The following is a 14741-nucleotide window of genomic DNA, read 5'->3' on the forward strand; positions in this document are numbered from 1 at the left end:
TGGGAGTTGTAGTTCAGTCACGAAGAGAGCGAGAGACTCGTATAGCGCCTTCTCCGGGCAGCCATTTTGTCTGTCTGTGTTGTGCGGCAGTGGTTCAGCAACTCAGCCCCCTTGACTGCGGGTTTCTGTAGCAAGTCTGAGGCCACAGAGCACCAGGTCATCCACGCTCAGCAGGAGATGCTCCGGAGCAAGCCTCCTGGCACCCCTAGAACCACTTGAGTCCGGCTCTGGCCCAGGTTCAGAAGCAAAAGCCGAACTAGTCTTCTATGATGTCCGTAGTTTTCACCTTCTTATACGGGCCGAAATAGGGCGGGCAGGCCGGCCAATGACAGTTTCTCTTGTTTGGCTGTGGTGGCTCACACCTTTAATGCCAGCATTCAGAAGGCAGGAACAAACGGATCTCTAAGTTCGAGGCCAGCCTAGTCTACAGGCAAACTCTAAGACAGCCAGGACTACATAAACCCTGTCTCAAAACAAAACAAAACAAAAAAAAACCTCTAACCTTTGAGTAGAAGACTAGATAAGCGATTTCGCCTGTAGAATCTGCCGTGTATGAAGGAATGTGTCAGGAGTAACAATTTAAAATGTTTAACTCTGTACCATTTCCTGGCACTGGGCCTCACGACCTTAGTTTGAACCCCTCTGACCCATATGGCAAAGGAAAGAAGCAACAACCAACACCTACAAGTCCATGGTATTCATGTGCTATGTGCCTGTCTCCACATATAAACACACACACAACAAAACTCCTAGACTTTTGTTTTTTTATATTTATTTTTTTTTTTTTTTTTGAGCCAAGGTCTCCCTATGTAGTCTAGGCTAGATTCAAACCCTCTATGTGACCCAAGCTATCCTGAACTTAGGATCCTCCTCCCCTGTAGTGCTGGGAATTGATGCCAGGACCTTCATATGTACTAGCAAGGGCTCTTCCATTGAGCTACACTCCCAGCCTATTTCCTATTAAATGTATATGTTAAAAATGATGTGCATACATGCTTGTCTGTTCGGGGTGTGTGCACAAGTGCAGTTTCTGTGAAGGTCAGAGGCTGTGGGGGCTTATTTAGTTCCTCCGCGTGAACAGTCCTAAGGTCTTAACTGAATCCTCTCTCCAGCCCAGCCCCATTAATTTTTAAAGGTTCTTTTTCTAGGGCTGATTAAAAGATGGTCTCCCAGCTGGGCAGTGGTGCGCTTGTCTTTAATCCCAGCACTTGGAAGGCAGAGGCAGGTGGATCTCTGTGAGTTTGAGGCCAGCCTGGTCTGCAGAGGGAGTTCCAGGACAGGCTCCAAAACTGCAGAGAAATCCTGTCTTGAAAAACAAAACAAACAAAAAGATGGTCTCCCGCGAAGCAGAGCTGTAGAAAGCTTCTAGCTTTCACGCTAATGTCTGACAACTTTAGCGGACGTAGTACCAACCTGTCTGCAGTCTTGAGTACAGGAAATTAGATTTAATGTTGTTTCTTTTTAATTTATCAACAAAAGGATATACTCAGGTGCTAGAATTCCAGGACTATGAGACCCACCACACTTGAGGTCACATTTCTGTGCTCTAACCTTGTTTCCTTGAAGTCCCCAAAACTGCTAGACTTCCATAAGCTGGGCATACCTTTGGAGTTAATATGGCAATGTATTCGAGGTTCAAAGTAAAGGGTGGTGGTTTCTTTAAAGATCTTATCACTTCTAGTGAGACCTTCCCTGCCAGCTAAATTCCCATCTAAAGTCCTCCTATTTTGTGCCAAGTTTTGTACCTGAATTGTGCATTAAAAGTTGATGAAAACCCCATGGGTCTTTTTCCATGGCAACAGTGAATTCCTTCACATGTCCACAGTGCAATTTTCAAAATCAAAGTAACATTGAAAGCTGGGCATGCATGTCGGTTCTCTCAGGACTCAGGAGATTGTCGCAGGAAGATCCCTGTGAGTGCAAGGCCAGCCTGGACTGTATGACAAGAGCCTTCTCAACAACAACGACAGCAAGAATGTAGGGCTAACAAGACTGGCTCAGCTGGGAAAGGAAGGTAACGTGTGGTAGAAGGACAGAACTACTTCTGAAAGTTGTCCTCTGGCTTCCTAATGTATGGCATGATATCACCCCAGCCCCCAAACAAAATAAATGCATAAATAAAAGGTGGCTGTACCATAGACGAAATGCTATAATCTGCAGACCTCATTGAGATGAGACATTGTTATTTGTTCTGATAGCATCTTTTATAACCCACTGAGCCATCTCTCCAGCCCCCCCAAGACAAATTCAAAAGCATGCTTTGAACCACTTGAGCTGTTTGACTACTTCCTCTGAGTTGAAACATTCTCTCCTCATTGGAGGCATTTTAGACCTAGCCAGTCTGGTGGCCCAGGCCTTTAACCCCAGCACTCAGGAGGCAGAGGGAGCTGGATCTCTTGAGTCTGAGTTCCAGGACAGCCAGGCAGCCAGAGCTGTTATATAGAGAAACCCTGTCTCAAAAAAAGAAAAAGAAAGAAAAAAAGACTCAAGGCCTAACAAAATGTACAAGATTCTGAGCATTTAGAAAGTTACAGAGGAGCTGGATAGATGGCTCAGCAGTTAGGAGTACAGGTTGTTCTCCCAGAGGACCCAGGTTCAATCCCCAGCACCCACATGGCAGTTCACAAGTCCTGTTCCAGAGAATCTGACACCCCATACAGATACACATGCAGGCAAAACACCAATGCACATAAAATAAAATAAATTATAAAAAAGAAAAAAGAAAGTTACAGAATTCATAAGGTCCTCTCAAAGGCATATAAGCAGTAAAGAATTGCTAGGCAGGAGGAAGCTCCCTGGTGGAACTGCCTGCAAGGTAGCTGTCCTGTCCTCACCCACGCAGGAGTGGGCTTGCTGTGATGCAGCATCGCAGGTCACCCACACTCAGGTGACGCCTTGGCCAAGTAATACCAATAAATCACTTGGTTTTACCAAATTAGATTTTATTTGGGTGAAGTCATTTCTCTGACCCATCATGGTTCCTCTCATTAGAGTAAATAGATATTTGTTCTTCTCAGGAAAAGTCATGTAAGACATTCAGGCATTACATTCAGTTATGTCTTTTTTAATTTAGTGTGTGTGCACTCACATGTTCACAGGTATGAGTGATTGCTAGTGCATCTGTACATGTGTGTATGGAGCCAGGGGACATCCTCAGGTTTACCTTTCAAAATATATATATATATAAATATATGGCATCTATACATATGGCAGGGTATGATGGTAGATGCCTTTAATTGCAGCATTAGAAAGGCCAAGACAAATCTGTAAGAGTTCAAGGCTAGCATAGTCTACATAGGGAGTTCCAGGCTAGCAAAGTCTATAATGACCCCTTGACTCAAAAAAACTTAAAAATAATTATAATTTGTATTTTGTTCCTACATGCACACTTACCAAATGCTGGAGTTATTCATGTGCACAGTTATACCCAGTTCTGCTGTCATGCCTTTTAAACTCCTTTAATGTGTAACCGTTGTTCAATTTATTTATGATAGATTTTGTCTGGTATATGCTCAGCTTCCATTCACACTGCACACTGTAGGCAGGAAGACAGTGCAAAGCATGCTACGGTGTTAGTTTGATACCCGCAGATGCTCATGCTGGCCCTCAGTTCCAGCACCACCCACGTGAACTCTGATCTCGTGGTGAAAAGGGGTCAACCAATCTTCCTTCTTTTTCCCTTTTTGCTTTTTTTGAAACAAGGTCTCATTCTGTAGTCTTGGCTGGTCTTGAACTCAGTATATGGCTGTGGTCTTCCTGCCATAGCCTCCCAAATCCTGAGGTCACTGGCATAAGCATTCACTACATACAGCTCAGTCATGTTTCTTTGCTGTGAGTTTCTAGTCTACCCTTGTGCTTTGGTTTGGATATAGTTTAAATGAGTTGCCCAAAAGACTCACATATTGGAGGCTTGGTACCAGGGTGTAAGTATTCAGATGCAGCAGACGGCAGAGTTTATAAAAGTTAAGACCTAGACATTTGTAGGCTTACTCTAGTAATCCCACACTTAGGAGGTGGTGTGTGTGTGTGCGCCATGAGTTCAAAGCCAGGTTGGGCTACATAGTCGTTTCCAGGATCAGCTTGGGATACAGAATAAGACATTGTTTTTAAAAAAGAAGGAAGAGAGAGAAAGAGTGAGGTGGGGGGGGGGGGTAAAAGGCTGTCCAGGATGGTTCACACATAATCCCAACTCCAGGATGATGTGGGAGTGTCATATATCAATCTGTTGATTTCATTGGTTAAGTTATAATAAACCAGCTGCTTGGCCTCATGGCTTGGAACATAGATGGGAGGAGTAAACAGAATAGAATTCTGGGCGGAAGAGGAAGTGAGGTCAGACTCTGCTCTGCTCCCAGAGAGACCCGACAGCTCTGCTGGAGCAGAGACGCCATGCTCAGCTCTCCCGGGTAGACGCGATAGCTCTGCTCTCTGAGGCACACGCGATGAAGATGGATGTAGGCTAGAATCTTCCCGGTAAGCGCACCTTGGGGTGCTTACACACATCATTAGAAATGGGCTAGTCCAGGTGCAAGAATTAGCCTGTAAGGGTTAGAGTTCATGGGCCAAGCAGTTCTTTAAATGAATACAGTTTGTGTGTTGTTATTTCGGGCGTGAGCTAGCCAAGCAGCCGGGGTGTTGGGGACGCAGCCCCGCCGCTCCTATTTCAACACCAGGACACTGAGGCAGGAGGACCCTAAGTCCAGCACAGCCTGGGTCACATAGAAGGTTTGGATCTAGCCTAAACTACATGGGGAGGCCCTGTCTCAAAAAAAAAAAAAAAAAGACAGCCTAGGATTTTTGTTTTGTTTTAAAGTTTGTTGTTACAGTTTTGCTTAGTGTGTGTTTATATGTGGAGGCACACAGCACACGAGTACCATGGACTTGCGGGGGTTGGTTGTTTCTCTCTTTCACTGTATGGGTCGGAGGGGGTCAAACTCAGGTCGTCAGGCCCAGTGCCAGTTTTCTATTTGTTTTCTTTTTCATGTCTACTTCTTTAGTGTGCGTGTGATTACGCATGCATGTGGAGTTCAGAGGGCAACTTTCAGAAGCTGGTTTTCCTCCTGAACCATGTGAGATCTGGAGATTGAATCAGGTCGTCAGGCTCACTGGCAATGTTTTTCAGTGCTGAGCCCTTCTCGCCTGCCCTAGAAGGAGATTTGTAAGTCAACTGGGAGTGGATCCTCAGAAGGGATTGTGGAACTCCTGATGTGGGATGGCCCTCTGTATGCTGTGAATATGTTTTATTACCATTGGTTAGTAAGGAAGCTACTTTGGCCTATGGCAGCACAGAATAGAGCAAAGCAGAAAATCCAAGCAGAGATAGAGGAGAAAAGAAGGTGGAGTCAGGGAGATACCATGTAGCTGCTGAAGGAGAAAGACGCCAGAATCTTACTGGTAAGCCACAGCCTCGTGGCAATACACAGATTAATAGAAATGGGTTAATTTAAGATATAAGAGCTGGGTGGTAATATGCCTAAGCCATTGGCCAAGCAGTGTTGTATTTAATATGGTTTCTCTGTGATTATTCGGGTCTCGGTGGCTGGGAAATGAAGGCACAGTCTCCGTTTACAGACCCCCAGCCTCTCTCTAGAGTCCATTTCTAGAGGTCATTTCTCCTCCTCACACATACTTTTAGTATTGCTGCCTACCGTGGTGGTGTGACTCAACCAGCAGTTGGGGGCCTCACCAGAACCAGCACAATGCTGCCTGGAGTTCCAGTCTCCAAAGGAAGAATGGGGTGGTGGGAATTTGTTCAAATATCTGTTTGCAGTTTGGCATAGTGGTACACTCCTCTACTCCCACAGAGCAAGTTTCAAATACAATATTTTGAATGTATGTTCTCAGTCTTGAGGAAGAAAAAAAGAAAACATAAAACAAATATGGAACTCTAATTCATAACCATTTCCTCGGACTCCTGAATTGAGGATAACTCTGAAGCTACTTTTTTTTTAAATATTTATTTATTTATTATGTATACAATATTCTGTCTGTGTGTATGTCTGCAGGCCAGAAGAGGGCACCAGACCTCGTTCCAGATGGTTGTGAGCCACCATGTGGTTGCCGGGAATTGAACTCAGGACCTTTGGACAAGCAGGCAATGCTCTTAACCACTGAGCCATCTCTCCAGCCCTCTTTCTTTCTTTCTTTCTTTCTTTCTTTCTTTCTTTCTTTCTTTCTTTCTTTCTTTCTTTCTTTCTTTTTTGAGACAGGATTTCTCTATATAGCCCTTACTGTATACTGGAACTCGCTCTGTAGAACAGGCTAGCCTTGAACTCAGAATTCTGCCTGCCTCGGCAGTGCTGGGATTAAATGTATGCGCAGCCACCACCATTCATTCAGCTGCTTTAAGCAAACTCAGCTCTCCCTTCCCTCTACCTCCATTCACTCTTGTGGCTCATCGGAAAAGCAAGATTGTTTACAGTAAATGGAAACCAAACCCGTTCAGTTCAGGAAGTCCTGCCTGATGCATTACAATGTTATTCTAGCCTGTAATGTACCTACTTTTCGGGCTTCCAGATAAAGTCAGGCTGTCTGGAGAAGGAAATGGAGGGTCGCAAGCTACATTTTGGGGTCAAGGCTAGAGAATGCAGAACCCAGGGTGCTCTTTTGGTCCCCTGGAACTTGTAATCGTGCATGCACCAAGACAACTGGCTGGCTTAGAGGTCATGAGGCGCAGGGACGTGGGGACAGTTACTTGAAGACCTGGGTTCCCCAATGTTCAAAGAGGCTTTCACTGTTGTATTTCCGAAAGCTCAGAGCTCTGGCACCGACTCCTGGGGNTTGCTCGTGCTCTCTCTCCTTCTGCTCCTGATTTGGACCTTGAGATTTCAGTCCGGTGCTCCAATGTGGGTCTCTGTCTCTGTCTCCTTTCACCACCTGATGAAGGTTAATATCCAGGAGGATGCGTATATGTTTTTCTTTGGGTGAAGCTACTTTTTATATTTCTAGGAAATTAGAAGTATATTGGGAAGATGGAAACCAAGTTTCTTTTGTTTTTTTCAAGACAGAGTTTCTCTGTGTAGTCCTGGCTCTCCTGGAACTCACTCTGTAGACCAGGCTGGCCTCAAACTCACAGAGCTCACCTGTCTCTGCCTCCTGAGTGCTGATATTAAAGGAGTAGGCTATCATGCCTGGCTTGGAAACCAGGTTACAAATACAGAGAGGTAGAAGGATGAAACAAATCTGGCAACATTAGTTAGAACTGGAAATAGCGGGAGTCTGGAGAGATGGCTTAGTGGTTTATGAGCACTGACTGTTCTTCACTGGTCCAATTCCGAGCCCCTGCATGATAGCTCACAACTGTCTGTAAATCCAATTCTAGGGGATCTGGCGTCTTCACCAATGCACATAAAATTTTTTAAAAAGTCTTTTAAAAATAGCTAGGCAGCATGGGCACTGCCTTTAAGCCTAGCACTCCACTCAGGAGGCAGAGGCAGGTGGATCTCTGTAAGTTTGAGGCCAGCCTGCTCCACAGAGTGAGTTCCCAGACAGCCAGAACTACACAGAGAAACCTTAGCTCAGAAAACAAAAACACAAAAACCTGGAGGTATCAGTGTAAATTCATGATACAAGTATACTTACCCATTTCCCATCTCCACCTCTAAGAGGGCCTAATGTAACTTTAGTATTGATGAATAAACCATCATTCAGATTTTGCCTTCTAAATACAATTCACATTGGGTACTTCAAAAAAAAAAAAAACAAGCAAACAACAGATCATGAAGAGCTAGAAGTTCCCATTTTCTTTAGTATAATGAGTAGTCAAGGCCACCTCCTTTCTAATGACGTTTGTTTGGAGCAGAGCTCTGGAGGCTGGAACTCCAGGCAGCACTGTGTTGGCTCTGCTGAGGGCCTTCTGCCCTCGGTCTCACCACACCATGGTAAGTAGTCACACTAAAAGCACACGTGAGATGGAGAAACAGCAAACTGTTTCCCAGCAACGCCACAGGCTGGAGGCTGTGGCTCAGTGTGGCACTCACCTCGTGTGCACAGGTTTGGTCTTTAGTCCCACTCAGGGTTTCTCTGTGTAGCTCTGGCTGTCCTGGAACCCAGAGATTCTCCTGCCTCAGCCTCCCGAGTGCTGGGATTAAAGGAATGCTCTGCCGCTCGCTGCCTAGCTGTATTTTCTCTAAGGGGGCAGATCATCAGGTAAGCAAAATCAAGCATTTGTTAGTAATACCGGAGTCCTTTCAGACAGACCTGCTGGTCTACAGCTTCTCCAACAGAGGGAGCTGTGCTACTTTCACATGTTTTTACTATGCTAAACAATAAATGGTATACACAGAAAACAGAATTTATCATTTTAATTATATAATTCAGTAGTATTAAGCATATGTAAGTCTTAAATATATGGTTATGCAAACATAACCACCACCCATTTCCAGACCTTTATACAACATCCCAAATAGAAAATGTATTCATTAAAAAGTAACTCCAGGCCGGGCAGTGGTGGCACACGCCTTTAATCCCAGCACTTGGGAGGCAGAGGCAGGCAGATCTCTGTGAGTTTAAGGCCAGCCTGGTCTACAAGAGCTAGTTCCAGGATAGGCTCCAAAGCTACAGAGAAACCCTGTCTTGAAAAACAAAACAAACAAACAAAAAAGATTAAAAAGTAACTCCAGGGTTGGGCATAGTGATGTACACTCTTGAGTTCAAGGCCAGCCTGGTTTACAAAGCAAGTTTCAGGACAGCCAGCGCTGTCATATAGAGAAACCCTATCTCGAAACAAACAACAACAAAGTCATTCCAGGGCTGGAGAGGTGGTTCAGCAGCTAGGAACATTTACTGCTCTTCCAGAGGACTCCAGTTATTTCCTCATAACTATCTTTAACTTTAGTTCTAGGAGAACCAGGTTTGGGGGGATTTTTTTAGATAGGGTTCTCTGTGTAGCTTTGGAATCTGTCCTGGAACTCACTCTGTAGACCAGACTGGCCTCAAATTCACAGAGATCCACCTGCCTCTGCATCCCAAGTGCTGGGATTAAAGGTCTGAGCCATCACAACCTGGCCAAGTGATAAAAAAAAATTAAGAGTAGGTGTGTTTGTTCATCACCTTTAATCCCATTATTCTGGAGACAGACAGGCAAATCCCTGTGAATTCAAGGCCAGCCTGGTGTACAAAGATTGTTCCAGGCCAACCAGGGATATATAGAGAGGGACCCTGTCTCAAAAACAAAAATCTTAATAAGAAAAAAATAAGACCGGGGGGGGGGGGGGCGGGAGAGATGGCTCAGGGTTAAGAGCATTGCCTGCTCTTCCAAAGGTCATGAGTTCAATTCCCAGCAACCACATGGTGGCTCACAACCATCTGTAATGAGAGCTGCTGCCCTCTTCTGATCTGCAGACACACACAAACAGAATATTGTATACATAATAAATAAATAAATATTAAAAAAAAAATAAGACCAGGGCCAGCAATATTGCTCAACAGGCAAAGATGCCTGCTGTTAAGCCTGACAATCTGAGTGCAATCTCCAGGACCCATGCAGCAGCAATAAATAAATGAAAGTAAAAAGTAACCAACACACTCTGCCCTCTGCCCCCCGCCCTCAGAACACGTAGCTACAATCACGCATGAGCAGGACCGTGCAGATATGTGCCTGGCTTATGTCAGTTTAAAGAGTCTCGCCCTTCACAGCATCTGTCAAGTTTACTTTGGACAACTGAATACAAGTGGAATGACGTCATTACAGAGTATTTGTACCGCTTCTGCCTTCTCGCTGCAGTGAACGGTGACGCTATAACTATTTAAATACAGGTTCTTGTCTTATTTTTGTTCCAGGTTCTCACTGTGTGGCCCTGGCTGTCCTGGAACGCATTCTGTAGACCAGGCTGGCCTAGAATGCATAGAGCCACCTGCATCTGCCTCCCCAGGGTGTGGCACCACGGCCAGTCTGCATGCAAGTTTTTGTCAGGACATAATTTTCTTTGTCAATTTGGGTTTTTTTTTTTTTTTTTTGACGGGGACTAGACAGGGCCTTACTACCTGGTTCTGACTTGCCTTAAACTCATAACAATCCTCCTGTCTCAGCCTACCAAGTTCCAGGCTTAGAGTATATGATATTACATGTTGCTATATCTTTCATTTTTTATATCTGAAAGAATTGTTGGCTCCATAATAATTACTATTTATTTTTATTATTTATTTATTTATTTGTCGGTGTTTCAAGACAGGGTTTCTTTCTGTATCCCTGGCTGTCCTGGAATTTGCTCTGTAGACCAGGCTGGCCTTGAAGTCACGGAGATCCATCTGCCTCTGCTCCTGAGGACTGCACCACCACCACCACCAGCAGTTACTTTTGTGTTTCAGGTTTGGCTTTGTTTTTCGAGATAGGGTTTCTCTGTAGCTTTGGAGCCTGCCCTGGAACTAGCTCTTGTAGAGCAGGCTGGCCTCGAACTCACAGAGATCCGCCTGCCTCTGCCTCCCGAGTGCTGGGATTAAAGGCATGCGCCACCACCGCCAGTTACTTTTGTGTTTTCTATGGTAGCTATTCCAGTAGGTGAGAATTGTGTCATTCTCCCCCTCAGGGTGGGCATCAAAGCCAGGGTCATGTGCATACTGGGCACTCGAGTGCTGTCCTCCTGAGCCGCCTCCCCAGCCTGTGACCCACTATAATCTTTTGTTTTTATTTTAAGATACATTTATTTTACATTATGAGCGTTTTTCCTACATGCATGTCTATGTACCATGTGTGTGCCTGGTGCCCTAGGAGGCCAGAAGCATCGAATCCTAACGTCTAGGAACCAAATCTGGATGATGGGGGAAACTTGGGTCCCTCTGGGAGAGCAGCAAGTATTCTAACTGCTGAGCCACCTCTCCAGTCCCTGCCATAAAAGTTTTGATTGGCAGTCCCCAGTAACTAATGAAATGGAACATACTACACTACACGTGGTGATTGAAGATTTTCTTATCTTCTTTGGAGAAAATCTATTCAGGTCCCTTGTCCTCACTTGTGCGAGGTGTGCTAGAGACTGAGCCCAGGGCCTGTGCGAGCGTGTGCTCACTATTGAGACTGAGCCCAGGGCCTGTGCGAGGTGTGCTAGAGACTGAGCCCAGGGTCTGTGTGAGCGTGTGCTCACTATTGAGACTGAGCCCAGGGCCTGTGCGAGGTGTGCTAGAGACTGAGCCCAGGGTCTGTGTGAGCGTGTGCTCACTATTGAGCTACGTCCCAGGACCTCTTTATCATTTTCTTTCTACAAAGAAAAAGGAGGGATTGGTGGGATGGCTTGCTTTGTTCCCAGCCTCATCACCTGAGTTTGAACCCTAGGACCCTTATTGTAGGTGGAGAGAGCCAAGGACATATACTGTCCTCTGACCACCACACAAGCACTGTAGCACACACACACACAATGCAAATACACAATACTAATAATAAATAAAATGTGTTTTAAATGTGATACATCACCTTCTCCAGTCCTACTTGGATAGATCATAACATCATGGAGGAGGCAGGCATCTGTCCCTCAGCCTGCCTCTGTTGCTCCCAGCTGCCATGGCCCACACCCACACTGGCCCCAAGTGATGGCTTCCCCTCCAGCCTTCCAACAGCCTCCAAAATGGTTTTTCAGTTTACATCAGAAAAGTTATGTCATGTAGTACAGCAGTTTGAAAAGTCTTGCTCAAAACGTCATGTCCACCCAGACATGCAGTCTGGTTTGAGATAACAGGCTTTGCAGACATAATTAAGAAAATATATATATGTATGTATATAAACATACATAATTAAGGGTCTTGAGAAGACGTCATGAATTTAGGTCAGACCTTAAACCCAGTGACTTTACAAAAACGTCTTTAGAGAAGTAGAAGGGGAGACTGGGGAACCGGCTCGGCCAAGAAACTGCTGGTCGTGCAAGCTTGTGGACCTGAGTTCAATCCTCAAAACCCATGCGAAAAGCAAAAAGCCAGACATGGTGGTGCCGCTTGCAGTTTCAGCAGGTGGGTCCCTTAATCACCAGCTGTTGGGCCCTAAAGCCCCACCAAGGAGGAGGTCGCCCCAAGAGACACTCACAGCACGGTTGATGCAATAGCAAGAGGAATTTTTATTCTGCCACGGCAGAGGTCCCTCAGCCTCGAGAGGAGAAGGACCCTGCTTTGTCTATTACAAGCTCTTTTAAAGGAAAAAAACATAAATTCAGGGAGGGGGTAGTACAGAATCAAAGGGAAAGTCCAAAAATCATTTGTCAACTGTTTTGACTAGTTCATACAATGGTCAGCTAACTCTACTTGATCAATGTTATGGCGGTTACAAGGAGGAACACCTGCAGGTCGTCTCACCCCAGTTCCAGGGTCCGGGTCTATTGGAGAAAGACTACAATGGGGATGGAAAGTACTCAAAGCTCCCGTGCACGCGTGGCTGGTTACTAGGGACCTGGTTCCCAGGAAGGGGGGTGCAGTAGTGCTAAGGTGCCTCCTAATGCTAGAGGCCTGGTTCCCAGGATGGGGGGTGCAGTAGTGCTAAGGTGCCTCCTAATGCTAGAGGCCTGGTTCCCAGGATGGGGGGTGCAGTAGTGCTAAGGTGTCTCAAAGTCTTTCACAGCCAGTTCAGACTATTCAGCAAGCTTCAGATTCCTGTGAGACCTGTCTGGGAAAACAAGGAGGGTGGGCAATGTGGCTCAGTGGGCAAGGACAACTGCTAACAAATATCATGACCTGAGTTCAGTTTCAGGGACCCACATAGTAAAAGGGAGTAACTGACTCCTACAAATTGTCCTCTGACCTCCATATGTCTATACACACAAAATAAGTAAGTATAAATTTTTTTAAAAGCCACAAGGTGGCAGCACTCAGAAAGTAGGGACAGGCAGCTCTCTGAGTTCAAGGCCAGCCTAATCTACAGAGTGAGTTCCTGAAGAACAAAGGCTACACAGAGAAACCCTGTCTGGGAAAAAAAGAAAAAAAAAAAAAAGGTCCCGGTCAATATGGTGGCACAGGCACACACCATTTTGTCCCAGATTTGAGAGGCAGAGGCAGGTGGCTCTCTGTGAGTTCAAGACCATCCTGATCAACAGAGAAGAGCTCCAGCACAGCTAGGGCTACACAGAGATAATCCTGCTTTAAAAAAAAAATAGATGAATAAATACATAAATAAAAATGAAAGATGACACTGTCTGTTACACTGAGAACAGTTCTCCAGCAGCAGGAACCAGTAACTGCTGAGCCTTGCTCCCGCCCCTTCCAAGGATGTAACCTGTTGGGTGCAGCGCTGTCTGGGCAGGCTGGCCTAGGCCCCTCCACTAGAAGCAGACTGATTTTCGCAGAGCATTGGCCGCTGGCTCCTGTGGTTTAGAATCCAGTGTGGCTGCCCTTGGGGATCTCTCAGGAGGGCAAGGGAAGGACCCAGAGTGCAGACTCCATTCACTCTGACACTTTCTTGAGCCTCGAGGCCGAACTCTGTCATCCCTTCTGCCCACCGGGAAGTAATAATCCCACTCCAGGTACCACACCTCGTTGTGTGCAAGCCTGCTGTTCCTCGTTGGACTCACACGGGTGGCGTTGCAGTGGGATGTGGAAATGCCGGATTCCTGTCTCCTGAAGCTGGCTGGCACAATTGACAACCTTTACCCTTCTCAGAGGTACTTTACACACCTGGGATTGGTCACGGAAGACTTTGCCTCCCAGGGCCTATTTCCAGAAAGTATCTTCTTGCCTGACCTTCCCAGGAAGTCCAAGTCCCCGTCACCGCCACCCCCGCCCCGCCCCCGCCGCCCCCCAAATCTTCCAGGTCTAATGGATTCCTGCTGAGAACAGTGTGAATGCCGAGAGCCGTGCTGCTGCGCGTCCTCCAGCGTTAGGTGGAAGCCCAGGCCCCAAAGCCGCCTCCCTGCCACCCCAAGGAGGAAGGGAAGCAGGGTCGCTCAAAGCTCCGCAGCCGACCTGGGCGCTCGGAACAAAGGCACAGCGTTTCCAACTGCCTGTGAGCCGCCAGCGAAGGGAAGCATCAAGCGGCAGGTTCCGGAGTCCCTCACCGTGGCTGATTTTGTTTCTTGAGATTGATTGCCCAGGCTGCCCTGGTGCTCATTAGAAATCTAGACTGACCTCTCAATCCTCCTCCCTGGTCCTCCCAAGTGCCAGAATTACAGGCATGAGACATTGTACTAGAGGAACACTGACAGCCGTACTGCAAAGGAGGAAACTAATAAAACACGGGGGAGGGGAAGTAAAGTACTGTAACCTTGATATTTCCATGCAAACACACTAATGGGACAAGGTCTCATTAAGCTAAGGGTGTTAAAGCTTTACCACTACACCGTATCCCCATCCTGTACATTTTTTGAGCCAGAATTTCATGCAGCCCAGGCTGTCCTCCAACTTGCTATATTGTGGAAGGGGGCCTTGGTCATCCTTTCTCAATCTACCAAATGCTGAGATTACTGGCACACATCTGTTAAGTGTTAAGGAAATTCAGGACAAATGACTGACTACCTGAGGTGCCCGTTTAACACGTCAAAGTGGATGCTGGCTAACCGCTGTCTCAGCTGGCTCCGGCACTTCTTACCTCACCCCGCTATCCCAAATGTCTCCAGCCATGAGCTTCTCCCCGTTCCCCATTGTCTCATTCCTACATAGCCCAGCCATTTTGGTCAAGCGCTCTCCTGACCTCTTGGTTCTTCTCCCTCTCCTGGTCTCCTCTCTTGTCCCTCTTATCTTCAGCTCTGCCACCCTCCCTCCGCCCCCATCTCATGGCCTGGTTCAGTTTGGACCCTTCCAGGTGCCTCTGGCTGTACTCTCCCTCCTAACTACAA

Source organism: Alexandromys fortis, unplaced genomic scaffold (genome assembly GCF_014885135.2).
Source record: "Alexandromys fortis isolate MF-2015 unplaced genomic scaffold, M_Fortis_MF-2015_v1.1 scaffold_29, whole genome shotgun sequence".
Taxonomy (NCBI): Eukaryota; Metazoa; Chordata; class Mammalia; order Rodentia; family Cricetidae; genus Alexandromys; species Alexandromys fortis.